A 14,567-nucleotide genomic window follows, 5' to 3' on the forward strand; every position below is an offset into this window, starting at 1 on the left:
AAACAGTGTGAAGGCAGTAGATGGCGTGCTGTGTCTCAGCACAGAGCTGCCCAAGGTTGGTTGTTCTCTACCTGCAGCAACAAGGAAATCCTCATGGAGAGAGCTGAGGGAGCAGAAGAGGTGACTTTGGAGATGCTTGAAGTGCGTTGCTCCTGGCAGAAAGGATGAAGCTGCTGTTGTGTTTTTGTAGTGAGTGGATGCTGAAGGCTGAAATCACCAGCTGAAGTGATGCCGACAGCCTGTTGCACAGTGTGGAATGAGAGATGGCAAGGCAGGGACAGGCCAGAAGGGCTTAGGAAGTGAAGGTGTCTTTTGTTTGATACAACATAGAAGAAGGAGCCAAAAGAGAACAGACAGAGAGGGTTATGTGGTTTAAGTGACAGGCTTGGGAAGTCAGCTTTTCAGACCCACTGTAAATGGATGTGAGCAGGGCACGAATTGCATTTGTCAAGCTTGGGAAAAAGATGTTTTAATAGAGGTAAAAAGTGTTGGGAGCCTGGAGAGAGCTTTTCCCGGGTGATTCCATAAGAAAATCCAGAAATGAATTCATTATGTAGAGAAAGATCATCTGCAGGATTGGCACATATGCTGGGTTTAGTGACTAAGAAAGGTCTGAGCCAACGGCTACCCCAGGGTATGGAGTGCAGAGAGTGGCATGGCACTGAACAGTGACCAAGGAAAGGAGGGAAAAGATTTGGGGATAATTGCTATGCTAAGCTTAAAATAATGATGAGGTATCTCTGAATAGAGCTTAATTTAGACAGGACAGGTTGAAGCAGAGAGGTGTTTTTGGGAGTTGCTAGGATAAAAATGTAAATTGAATGTATGTTTACAGATCATCTCTGGACAGTTAAAGTTGTTTGTTCCTCTCTCATAGGAAGAGAAAACATCTGGGATTCACCAGTGGAAAACTTGGCACAGTCCGCATCACTTGTGACTGGTCACTGAGCGTGGGGTGGTTTGGTGGGGCTCATGGAATACAGGGAGAGGTGGCTGTGGATACACCCGTGCTTTTGCAGCCACGCAGTGTAGTTAGTTGGGCTGTTGCTCTCTTAGTGAATGTAGATGCTGCCTGCAGGCGCAATTCAAAGTGCTGTTTTATCCTCAGGAAGAGGGGCAGGAAGAATACTCTGTAGCAGTGTATTTTTCTCACCGTATCAATTTTTCATCTGCCTGTTGAATATAATTGCTGAGTCCAATGCATATGTTATTTCTTCTTGGGCTTTGTATCCTTAATTTTAATTTCTGTCATAGACTGGGAATCTGAGCCTTCCTTTGGTTTTCAGCATATTAACGAGAGACAGGAGGTTAGAGGAAACAGGAATAGTTTGAGTCTGGTGCCTTCTATTTAGTATTCTGTGTGTTCTGTGTGCTTCCTTAGCTGAAACTTTAACAATGTGTGTTTGTATTTTTGTTTTGTTTTTAATAAAGTCGGAATTCTGGAAATGTACATTGTATACCCACTAGGTACACATGCTAATCTTCGGTGGTGCTGGTGTCTGTGCTGAAAAATTCCTATTACCTTCACCAGAATGGTGTTCCTGGACTGGATGAGACTGGGACAATCCAGGCTGGTGAAAAACAAATGCAAATAGCGAGTGCCCTCATGTCACTGCATTTCAAGCATCTCTGACTTTCCTCTGCATTGTCTTGTCTGCCGTAGCTGTTTGCATAGCATTTAATTATGCAATTTTAAGGACTTTTACTCCATGCTAGGCTAAATTAAATTGCCATGGCACCCACACTATCTGCTTGCTCTACCTCTTTATGAGACAGTTTTCCCTTAGGGAAAACTTCTCTATTGCAGTAAACATCTTCTGAAACATCCTTGCTGCTGAGTCTTAAATCTGAGTGGTAACAAAAATCATTACCTTAATGCATAGAAAACCATAGCAGCAGATTTTTTAGAAAGAAACCTTCAATGTTGGGGTTGCCAGCACTTTTATTGTGCCTGAGCAGCCTCGGTGTAAAGCTGAGCACCTCCAAAGTATTGGACACTTGTGTCAGTGTTTGTATCATTCATGGACTCTGCAGCCAGTCGTGTTGCTCTAGTATTGCTAACAGTCAGATTTAAAACCTGAGAAAAATGAAGCCAAATTAGAAGAGAAATAACTGACTGATCTGTTTGGGATTTATAATGATACACTGAATTGTAATATTTCTATCAAACTCAATTAAATTTAGACTTCTCCTTATCTGTTCCTCTTGAAAAAACAAATATTGTCTCTCAGTGCATTATTGCAATTAATGAGAATCAGGTGTTGCTGTGCGTCCACTAATCAAGATTTTTCTGGCCAGCATCTCATTGCTACCAGGCAAAGAGTTCTCAGGCTTCTTCTGAAGCTTATTCATGTACTTCCATTTTCTCTGCATGAATTCAGAAAACAGATCGGAGAAGTTCTTAATGTAAAGTATAATTTATGATAACTTTTTGCACCGCCAAGGTTTATCACAGAAAAATTTAAATATGGGAGCTTCATTTCCTTCTCGTAGTGTTTGCTGCTGGAGTTCAACTGCGGGACTTCTTTCTGAAAACACTAATTGGATTTTCAACAGGATGTTCATGAGTCAAGGGTGGTGCTAAACAGTGAGGCTGGGTTATTATTATTATCTTTTTTTTTTTTTTCCCCCACTTTTAGTAGACCTGCTTAATGAAATGTATAAAAAGTCTTCTATTGTTCTGTCAGAATGGAAATAATGTGCTTACTCTGTTTCCTGCTGTGATCAACCGATCTGGTAATTTAAATCTAAATGTGCCATAATCTTGAACACCAGGAGGATTAGAAAAAATCATAAAGAGAACACCCACATTTACATTTAATAGATGGCCTTTTGAGCTCATTTGCAATTTAGTGCTGTCCTTCCTTGTTGAAAACAAAAACAAATTTCCTGAAAACAGTATCAAAACAGCAAAAGTGCATCAATTAAGCCACAAGATGCAACAGGGCACATTTTAATGGACCATTAGTCCCGGGGTGTATTGTGAAGTACCAAAGTAAAGGACTGATTACTTAAAGTACCACAAAATATATTAATGATTCATTAAAACATGCTATGTTAACAAATGGCCATGTTATAACTAAGTGTCCTGATTGTGCAATGGTTTTTGGTGGTGTGTTAAAGTAGCAAACCTGCAAACAAGAATTGGGTCCCCAGCCATTTAAATGGATGAGTAAATATATTTTTAAAACCCAAAATACATAATATGTACTTCAATTAACACTGTTTTTCCCAGCAATATTCCTCCACCGCTGAGGGAAACAGAAAGTTTTGTTGCTTGAATTTTCAAGAGCAGTAATTTGGTTAAATGCTTACTCTATGTGCGCAGGTATTTTCAAACACCCTCTTGGTTGTTTTCTCTAACCAGAAAACTAAATGCTCTTTTCAACTTGAATAAAAGACCAAATTGAGAAGTCTCTTGGGCACATTCTTAGCTGTCAGTAGGAGTGAGAGACATTGCTAATGCAACCAGGAAGGCATTTGGTTGAAATCCAGCCTTCAGCTGCAGTGTGTTTTGGTCAGGCTTGAAGTACTTGAGTACAAATTAAATGTGTTACAATGCTTTTTTTTTCATTATTATTTATTTATGCTTTACAATTAGATTGCTTATTTGGCTTTTTGCTAGTATTGAATGCCTCCTCAGTTGAGGTTCTTCCCATCAAAAACATTAACTGAACCCTCTGCAAACTGAGGAGAAATCTGGAAAATGCAGTTGCAGAAAGCATTTCTTCCTTTTCAGTTTACATCGAGTACAAGAGCAGTAGTCTGAAAAGCAGATACCCTGCAGTTTTAGGAGAATCTAGAGTTAGCATTTTCAAGGGGTGTTTTTCATTTGTCTTTAATAGACGTAATTCAAAGTGGATAAAAATAAATCCTGGCTTGGGAGATGGAAAGCAACAGTTCTGTCCCCAGTTGGTGAATTCATTCACGTGCGAGTGTCTAAGACTAAACATAGCTCTGGCATGTGTACTTTAGTGGCTGGTGATTTCCAATTATTTCTTCTCATGGAAGGACTCGTAATAAACTTTTTCGTTTTACTTGGCTGCATCAATTCACAGAAAATGGATTGCAGTGAAATCTAAGATTGCGGCAATCTCCTGCGTAACGCCATCCCTTACTCACTGGGAATCAACTGCAATAATGGGCATTATACCCATGTCTCCCAAGAAGCCATTTGCACTCTGTAGTTGGTCCATCATTTGTGTGGATCAAGACGATAAAAAAGAGAAAATAAAAAAGCACATTGAAAACAATGTGGGCTGCGTGTAATTTCTTCTTGATGGCTTTTAATGTATTACTGATCTTAGCATATGGCAAATAGTGCAGGTTCTTTCTTTTTAGTAGTGCTGCCTCTGTTAAGGCATTTTTACCCTGTCTTTAAATGGTGTGTGTTCTTAAGCCTCCACCTACTAAATATCTGTAATAGAGAGGTATAAAGAGCTATTTAGTGTGTGGTACTTACTGTGCCTGCTTCAGCTACTCTAGAGCACAAAGAGACTTGTGAAACCGTTGCTTGTAAAAACAAACTAAATAAAACCTTTATTTTAAAAACAAGGGACACCATCATGAGTAATTGCTGGTGCTGGTGCCTGGAATACAGAAATGCCCTATTGGTAAATGTTGGTGCTGATAAGTGAGATGACCTTTTATTTGGTCACCATTAAAATGAAACATCCTGGGGAAAAAAGAAGCTGTGTATATTTAGTCCCAGTTTCCTTTTGCAAAACCAGAAATTACCCAGTAAATTTTTATTAAAGTATAACTCCCTCCTCACCTGTTATTTGCTTTTTGTATAGATGGGTTTCATTTATTTTTTTCCTTTTATTTTTCCTATTGGGGATGGAAAGTATTCATTAAAATGTTCATTCTGTTTCTCTATGCAGTTCTTCCATTTCCTCCCAGCACTTCTATTCCCCTGAAAACATGCATTTGCAGCCTTCCTCCTAAGCACTTTGCTTCTTCAGAGCAATCTACCACTCATTTCTGTCTCCTGCACTTCTGCTGCTTCTTTCCCTTCTACAGTACTCACAATTTTCGTCTTTCCCTTCTCATTGAATTCAGTAGCAAAACTGCCAGACTCCTCTCAGAGCTGGGCTGACCTGGTGCTGCTGTCTGGCCCATAACTCTCCCCTCTTTAAAGGTCTTGGAGCTCTGCTGCATACTTCCTTGCTCTGAACAGCCTCTTCTTTGACCCTGTAATACGTTAAAGGTTGCATATAACATAACATGAAATCTCACCTGAAAAGCAAACCAAGTCATTATTATCTAACCTTGGTGCTCTGCAGGGTCAGCAAGAGGCAGCTGTTACTGCTGGTGTGTGAGGCAATGCAGGGATGCTCTCAGTTCTCTATAAAGTAGTGGAAAAACAAAACAAACACTTTGGGTAACAGCCATGTTTCCCTTCTAATAAAGCAGATAAATACATGTATAGAGGAAAGAAGTGCAGCAGCACAGTAGGCGTTACCCAGCTTTTAAAAATGTCTTCTGTGATGCAGTCTCTAAACACCAGCAGGCTTCTGGATCAATGCATGGGGCTCCAAGGGCAGAAGATCAATGCATGGGGCTCTGCAGTGGCTTGGGCTCCAGCAGCCAAGTGCTCTGCTGCCATGGCTGCTCCTGATCTCTCCTGTGTAGGTTTATGTGGCTGAAGTTTTGTAACCAACTTGGCTACTAGACGCTTTCAGTATCTAAAGGGGGGATGTGAGAGTGAAAAAGACCGACTTTTGGGTTGGTCAGCAGGGCCTTTTGTGATAGGATGAGGGGAAGTAGATTCAGACTAAAAGAGGGGAGATTTAGACTTAAGGAAGCTGCTGCTTTGGCTCTTCGTATAGGGCCAAAACGCATGGGCTGTGCACTTCTGTCAACCGCACTGAGAAGTGTGAGCTCACTCTCATTCTTTTTCACCTTTCTCTGCCCTCAGGAAGAACCACCCTCTGCACCTCTGGGTGCAGCACATTGTGAGCAGGTCTCCAGGCATCTGAAGAATTAATCCAGGCTGTTTTCCACTTCTGGCATGCATAAACATTGTTTTTAAAAACTGCTTTTAGGCAAGCCCTTCAGCTTGGAAAGTACCCAAATGATTTCGTATCTTTCTAGGACGGGCGACGCTAGGTATGCAGGAGATGATGGTCTGATTATCATCTTGTAGCTGTACGGTAAGAAGTTGTTCTGAGAAATGTTGGCAGTTTTAATAGTTTTTTCCTGCTCCTCTAGTTTCCAGAGCCACATAAGCCTCTGAGGCCTTTTGAATCTTCAACAGCTGCTGGTGTTATAAGTACTTTTTAATCACGTATTTTGGAAAGGCTATAATGGCCCAGTGATTTCCTAGATTTGTAGGCCAGAAGGCATCACCGTGATCATCCACTCTGACTTCCCCCAGAGGTGGAGGAATCACTGGGTGAAATTCTACTAAATGGATTAAACAGTAAATGTGAAATTAAAATGATAGTAAAACTTGATATTTTTACTTGGTACTGGTCCAGGACTTAAGGTAGTGAGGTAGTACACTGTAAAAGCACCAGATTTCCATGTTCTCTTCTTATACTGTGTTGCAGAAAGAAATGTTCTCTTTTACCATTTAGCAAACACTGCCTTTTTGTCTTCCAGAGACTCGTGCTTTGATATGGAAATGTAATCCTTGTAGAGGACGCTAGGATATCCACGCTTTGTTAAGTCTCTGGGAAATGGTCCCTGTCACAGCTCTGCCCATAGCCTGAGATTTCAGATGAACGTTGCACATCACTTACCAAAGATGATGTGCAAGGAAGTGTACTGGTTCCTCAGGATCCAGGAGCAGATCTGATACCAACGCTGTATCTGATATATTAACTGCTGCTGACACCAGCGTAAAACTGAATGCACCCCAGAATCCCTCATTGGAGAGATCACTTATGTGTCCTGTAGGTCACCCAACCTGAGAGCAGCCCTAGAAGTGCCTTGCCAAGTGCCATAGTACAGATCTTTTTTTTTTGAGCTCCCCGTTTCTCTTAACCTGCTCTTTCCCCTGCAAAGGCTCAGATATCATCGCTCTTTCCATTATCTTTTTTTTCTCCTAGCAGTGCAGTCGCTTATGCTGGTGAAGAAAATGGCAACACTAGTATCACGATAGTCACACTAATGAGGTGAAAGTAACTCTCAGGCTGACATAGTTTAAATTCCAGTAAAGGGTATGTCAATAGCAACACAACTTAAAGTATTTGCTTCTTCTGCAATTGATTTTGCATTTCCTGTCCCTCTTGACTTTGCAGAAATGAATTACAGTCAGTGGTGCAACCTGTTCCTTTTTGTCAACCAGAGAAGCTGTTGGTCTTGTACTCATTCCCTGCAGAGGTGGGGAAGCCTTCAGAGCACAGGAAATTTCTCTGGTGCATAAAAGCACATGGTGTCATTTGTTGCTCAAATAAAAGCTAGTTTGTTAACTGAGGAGTAAAGTTAAAGCAAAATATTTCTCAGTTGTTTTAACTTAACCTACTCTATTGAAAACCAGACTTGCCAAGAAAGAAACGTTTTGTGTTTCTGGACTTGCAAACTGGACGCCTGTAATGTATGTAATGAGGGGAACAAATGTTTTCACTGAGAGCAAATAGCCAGTCAGAGAAGAGCCTTGCCAGGAGGATAAAGAAGAGTTTGGTTTTGCCCTGGCTACTGGAGCAATGGGTGACCTGGCATAGCAGGTGTTCATGCTGCATTGGCTTTCCTCCAGGTGCCCATTTCCAAAATACCCATCATCTGACACAGTGTGTTTCCTTCAGCAATGCCAAGGTTGTGTATTTATCTACCCAGAGATGCCAAGCAAACTGGAATTGTAAGAGGTGCTCGAAGAGGGTAATGAATTAACATGCTGGAAGGGTAAGCAAGATTAGAGCTAAGTGCCTTCTGGGGCTGTGCAAAAATAAGAATAGTCAAAGGCTAATTGCAAAGGAGTGGGTGAGGCAAGTCTGTAAATTAAAAAGGGTGAGACTGGAAAATGGAGAGGCCAGGTGGTAGCATGGTCAGGTAAAACAAGAAAGGGAGGAAAAAGAGGTAAAAAAACAAAATACAGTATTTTAGTAGATAAAAATCTCACAGGAACATGTGGTGATGAAATAGTGGGTACAGCAAAGAGTTTCTTGTAAAAAAGAATATAAAAGGCGATAAAATGGCATATAGGATAAACCAGTGAAGGATAAAAGATTAGACTGAGGAGACAAGAGAGATCAAAAAGGCAGAGAAATTTGAAACACGGTATCTAAAGTTGAGAATTAATATCTGCTGTAATATTTAGGGAAGAATAGAAGAGAAAACTGAAAATGGAAGATAGCTTTGATCAAGTGGAAAAAAAAGGCAGGGAGGAAAAATTAGTATCTTGCTGTGCAGAAACTAAAAATATTTTGTATTTTGAAGGGCCCAAGGTATCCAAAAAGCAGGAGGGATGTCAAAACTCCTTTCATAGTCCTTACACAGCTTCAAAGAGCTTTATGAATATTACTGTTCCTACATGCAAGGTGTATAGCAAATGAGAAAAGATGTCTTTCCCCCCAGCTTGGGGGAAGCCAAGTTTTCTAGTCTTCAGCAGAAGTCACTACTGCAATATCAGTTTTAGTATCTATTAAATCTGTAAATGATAGTATCAAGGCACAAAAAAATAGGTTATCTATATATAGATACATGTATTGCATCGTGCAGTGCATTTTATCCTGTTACATGTAGCTGCTTTTCTGTTAGTAGTTAGTTCAGCAGCATTGCATCTCCTGGAAAAAGGCAATGAAAGCCAAGAAGCAGAAAGACTGAAGAAACTGATACTATTAGTTTCAGCGTAGATGCTTATCTGGAAAGCTTTGACGTTTTGAATACTCTGGAAGATAAAGAGGGTTTGGTATTTTAAGCTTTCAGAACCAAACCAATTTTTCCATATAAAGGCCGTGGTCTCCTTTAGTTCTTCATTGCATTTGAGAACTGGATCCGGGATGTCCTAGTATCCCAAATCTGAAGAAGGCAAAAAAATGAAGTCAAGCATTTGTCTGCAATTTGAACGTGAAATCCAGCCACATCTTTGTCTGTTGAACCTCAGCATCTACTTAGGTGTTGGTTTTTTGTTTTTTTTTATTACTGGTTTCTGGACTTATGAATAAACATCATCATGTTCTTCTTGACTTACTGCTAAGATGAAAGGGCATTGGGGAATAAATGAAGTACGTGATGAGAACTACAGCAGCAGAAATATGTCTTCTGCATCTGCAACAGCTGAAATAGAGATGTGCCCAAGGCTTGTTGGGTTCTTGCTTCTGTCTTCTGACAACTTTGGTTCGTACCCCTGAGGTCAGCATGTGATATTCTGCATAGAGAGAGAAGCTGGATTATTTTCCAGTTTGTTTCTTCTGAGGAAGTGTGGAATTGCTCTGAGGGCTAAATCAGAACACAGATAGTCTAGAAGTAGTAGAATGGCACCTCTAAATTTTCACCTCTAAATTTCCAATGCTCTCACCTCCTTTTCTCTGTTTTATTCTTCTCCCTCCTCTTCCTTCCCTGTCCTCCAGGACCTGAAATGTTGACGAACTGAGTATAATGACAATTTCTCTTCTGACTTTGGGCTAGAGGTAGTAAAGGGATTAAGCTGAAAAGCTTAATAGTGGACGTTATGCAAGCACACAGGAAGTGTTGTTGACTGAGCAAGTATCAAAGCCTATTGATTAACTGCTACATAAACTGTAATAAAACTGTCGTTATTAATTATGATGGAAAACCATACATGTCTCCAGGTAGCAAGTTACCTTTTTTCTGAATTCGTTGCTGAGGCATAGTAGATAATTTGTAAATCATCTTTGCATTTTTAGAGCAAATAATCTGACTTTGCTGCATGATTTCAGACCAAAGGGAACATCTTATTGTCTTCTCAATTTTTACTGCAAGAAATCGTTACTAAAATTTGTGAGCTGTTTTCCACATAGAAATCACTGATTTTATAACCTCTATAATACAGGAGAGTAGTAATCTGTTTTTCAATGTTAGGTCAAGTTGCTCTCATCTAATCTTGTGTGTTCCTTTCTTATGATTTCTATGCTAGAAATTGTAAAAGGAAATGCTCTTATAAAAGATATGTTTATGGAGGGAAGATTAGTTATTTGGCATTATTGACAGTGTGGGGATGTTATCTGTTATAAAATACTGGATCAAGTGTTCTGTTTTACATACGCATTATCATCTGTGTATTTTACAGTATTGAACCTCTAACAGTGATTCTCTGTGAGGAGAAATATAGGTTTCCTGTGAAAATAAACCTATAGCTCAGGCTACTTTTCTGTATTTTGCATAATTTATGTAAAACACTGGTATGTGAATAAAAGAAGGTCTGGCACAAAATAAAATACTGGGTGAGGGAAAAAAGATTACTTGTACTCATAAAAGAGATAAATTCCTATATTCCTCCTTAAGGTACATATGGGTCTTTTTGTTCATGTATCACATAGACAAGAGATCTTCCAAATTAATTCTCGTGTCCTCTGTGTCCTCAAACAATGCTAGAAGAGCTATTGCTTGGGAAGGAGAATCAATTGTGTTTTAAACTTCTTACTCTTCTACTTACTTTACTCATCCCTTCCACTGTCCCCTCTCAAAAGGTGCAATGCCAAAATAAGTAATTATCTGTAAGGAACAATGCTGATTAATTTATGTGAGAGTACCAGGGAATGAAGGAGCTGCAAGGACATGTTCCTCAATAAGGATCTGATGCAAAAGCACAGTTATCAGGTGTATTGTCTTTAGGCTTACAGTACAGTATTCTTTTTTTTTGCATTGCAGATATGTCCTCAGCTGAAGTTGGTGTGCACAAGTGACTTGCAGTGAGGGTAGTTATGTCAGCTTGGTCCTCCGCCTGTTCCGCTGGCAAGCACTGCAGATCCAGCTGCTGCTCCTTCCTGTTGGATTGGTGGTTTAAGCTGCACTTTCCTTTTTGGTAAGAATTTGAGCCCTTTGGAAACAGGACAACTTCTGTGTTGAGTCCCCATGTGCATTGGGATGCCATGGATGCCCTCACTGTTGCTTTACAATGCTTAAATGTAAAAGCAGGGGTTGTTTTAAGCTGCATTCCTCTTTTCTACTTTTGCTTCCAAGTGGTGCCTCTGGATTGATAGGGAGAAGGGGAGTGTACAACACAACTGTGGAGGCAACTGCAGGGCTTTTCCTTTACGTTCAGAGCTTAAATTCGGTTTCAGAGCCTGAATGAATAGAATGATAGAAGTCTTAAGTTGGGAAATGGCCACTGAGATCCTCTGGTCCTAAGATGAGCCCAACTCTACATGTCTGCTAACCCATGTCCCTCAGTGTTACATCGGCCTTTTCCTTGAACGCTTCCCTGGGCAGCCTGTTCCAAGTTTTGTTTAAAGAGAAACTGTGTAGGTAATTAGAGTCAGGTTTATTGCTGCTCCTGTTCCCTGGAATTGTTCATTCCTAAAGGCCTGTTCCTGCGCCTCAGACATAAAGAAGTACAGATATAAGCAGTGATACTGTAGTTAAAATTTTGTTCTGCCCTGTGAGTTTTGCAGAGGAAAAGGAAGAGAAATTGATGATGCTTTTCCTGTTCATGCTGATACAAAAGCTATACTAATAGAGCAATTAAATAATTATTTTCAGCATCTTTATTTAGAAAATGAGAAGATTCAAGAAAAAGTATGAGTACAACTCTTCAAATTTCCTTTCTTTCCTGAAGTCTACATGTAAATCATTTTCCTGTCCTGTATTCATACTGCAGTCTAATAAGCTGCACTTGCTTCAGCCACCTGCCAGTAATTTCCTTGTAGGCTGTCCTTTCCACATTCCTGTAAGGAGAAGGATGGTGACTTCTTGTCTTTCTCTTTTCATCTCTTTCTTGCTGTACCTACAGCTCCACATGTGTTTTGTTGCGTTTTTAATTTAGATCATTCCAGCTGCTTTAGAAATGTGCATCCTTCCAAACTGCATTTTTTAACTTACTTGAATGAAATACTTTGGGAAATAACAAAAACAAAGTAGAGGATCAAGGGTGGCTTATTGCAGGGTGCCTGAATGAGAATGACAGAGCCATAGAGGTGATGGTATAAGTGAAACAAAAGGAGAATGAATACAAACTGTAATTTTCACATTGTATTTTGGAGAAGAAACTGATTATCTTATTATTTTCTCAGATATTAGTGCTGGAATGGAAAATCACAATACTATTACAGCTCCCTGTGCTTTTCACATCTGTAGCAAGGGGATGTGCTATGCTGGAGGCACCTCTTGTGCTTCTGGCTGAGTCTTAAAGGAGAAGAAAGCACTCAGCTTCCTGTTCTCATCTGAGGTGGATTCCAAGCCTCTAATTTCATATCTGCTTTATATTCCTTTCATCCTTCAGCATCCTCCTCTCAAGGTATAGCATCCAAGTCTTTACCATCCCCATTCCATGAGAGCTCTGCTCTGCTTCTAGAACTTCTGATGGTGCTTAAAAACCTTTGGTGGGCAACTACAGGGTGTGAAGTAATGCTGTTACTGCAGAGAGCAGCTATGTTTTGTTGTGATGGAGGTTCTGTGTTTAAAAGTACACAGTGAGTTTTTAGGGCATAGTTACACCATTGCAGTAAGGTCTGTCTGTTAGGAATGCTTTTGTGGGCAAAGGGTTTGAATAATTATCCTTTAAGAGAAGTAGTTTCATGAGACAAAATGGAGTTTATCTGTATTTGAGATATTTGTGCAACACCATTAGGGTATATTCGTTAAAGTTATATGTTAAAAAGTGTGATTCTCAATTGCAAGGTCAAGAATTGGAGAACTAGGAAAATGTAAATTTATAGGGTTCTTTTTTTCTTTCCAATCTTATTCCTATGCATGCTGGCTTTGTTCCAACACTTATCTTCCAACACTGAGCTCTTATCTTGCTCAAAGTATTTGCACAAGCAGTTCAGACTGTGTGATCCAGGCAAACGTATCATGATCCTGAAAGGGCAGAATGAAAGTCCACCATTTCCTAAGGTATCACTGCTTCATTCATAGCCACATTTATTCGATGCAGTTAAGAATGACACTCCCAGAATATAATGTATTTTTATTTGTTTAAGTGTATAAACAGAATATCACCTTTCTGAATGAAATCTCATTCAGGTTCTGTCATGTCACTGATAATTGTTATTAATGGCATATGTGTTACTCTTCCTAGTAGACCTGCTGGGCCAAAGAATAAAAATCTAAGGGGGTAGAATTAATAATTCCACTGCAGTGCATCATACAGATAAGCCAGTAATTGAAAGGTCAGATGGGCATACATAGATAGATGGTTAACTGGTTGTGCTATAACGAAAGCAGGGACCTTTTACATACGTTTATGAATAATGTTTCTCATAAAGACACTAGATTGATTGTCTGCAAAGACATCATCTGAACCAGAAACGATCAACAATCATGGTAATGAAATATTAAAGATAAATCTGCAAATCTGTATTAGAAGTAAATTTCAAGACCTTGTAACATGCTACATAGTAGTTTTTCATTCCTGCAATTAGATAAATGCAAAATTCTGATGAAAGAACGTCATATCTCCTTCTGTTAACATATTTACCAATATCTATATAACTGATGTGCCTTTTCTGTAATCTAAATGAATAAAAAGAAAGCTTCAAATCACCAACAAAGGGGGTGCTGAAAAATACAAAGCGTGAGTTTCTCTGAGAGAATCACTATATAATTATATTTTTGTGTTATAAGAGCCACAGGAATTAGATTTGGTGGTTTCCTAGCAACTAAGGGTCTCGAGGTTTTCAAGCTGGAGATCAAACTTCTATCACCTGCTTAGAAGGAGACAGATGTGTATTAATAAAAACAGTTTCTGAAATAATTTCAATATAAGCCACTGAAGTACTTTATAGCAGGCTAAAAATAATAATATCTGGCTTTCTAGATCAATATCAACCCTAATCACAGGCTGGCAATAACTAATGTCTTTCTCATGTTATTCTAGATATTTATCAAACTCTGTTAAATGTGTCCTTTGAGCCTTTTTGGGGAAAAAATATGATCAGCCACTGGGAGGAAGGAGGTCAGGAGTTCAGAAAGAACCCCTTCCACTTTTGGCTACAGGTGTGCATCTGATTGTGCATTGAAACGCTGGTTTTGTGCAGTCCTTTCTCATATCAGTCCTTTTCTATGCTCTGTCATTCCAATTCGACTCCCGTTGCTAAAATCCCTCTCAGCATTAGGGCACGCAGTTGGTATGTGACACCTTCCCCACCCATGTGTCCCACTGCCTAAACGCCGAATGCTTGCTTCAGGACGATGGGATGCTCTGCGGGCACCTGCAGTCTGAACTGCATGCTCTCAAGTCACGGGTGCCCTGGCAGGCAGCTGAGCTCAGTGCTGGCCTGGTGCTTCCAGCTGGGGCTCGCAGTGACCCTGCTCTGCAGGCACTGACCGCCGGGCTTTGCTCCCCAGAATGTGCTCCCCTTCATGCAGGTGATGGCAGTGGCTTACCAGCCCTCTGCTTCAAAGCTGGCAAACAAGCGCTGCGGGACTCTTCTTCAGGCGAGGTCTGGGCTGATGAAGGCAGGCGCTTACACTTGGCACTTTGTTCCTGCGTTTTAACGTAG

General features: G+C 40.1%; 1 long non-coding RNA gene across 1 annotated transcript in view; it reads left to right on the plus strand.

The window, feature by feature from the left end:
• Positions 1-14,567, plus strand: part of LOC122163898 — a 78,287-nt gene that overhangs the window by 35,406 nt on the left and 28,314 nt on the right. The window contains exon 2 of the long non-coding RNA XR_006170069.1: positions 10,777-10,930. This is a non-coding gene — a long non-coding RNA (uncharacterized LOC122163898). The remainder of the gene's footprint in view (positions 1-10,776; positions 10,931-14,567) is intronic.

The sequence above is a fragment of the Centrocercus urophasianus genome, unplaced genomic scaffold, assembly GCF_019232065.1.
Source record: "Centrocercus urophasianus isolate 14NV4802_14NV808 unplaced genomic scaffold, USGS_Curo_1.0 seq_24, whole genome shotgun sequence".
In the NCBI taxonomy this organism is placed as follows: Eukaryota; Metazoa; Chordata; class Aves; order Galliformes; family Phasianidae; genus Centrocercus; species Centrocercus urophasianus.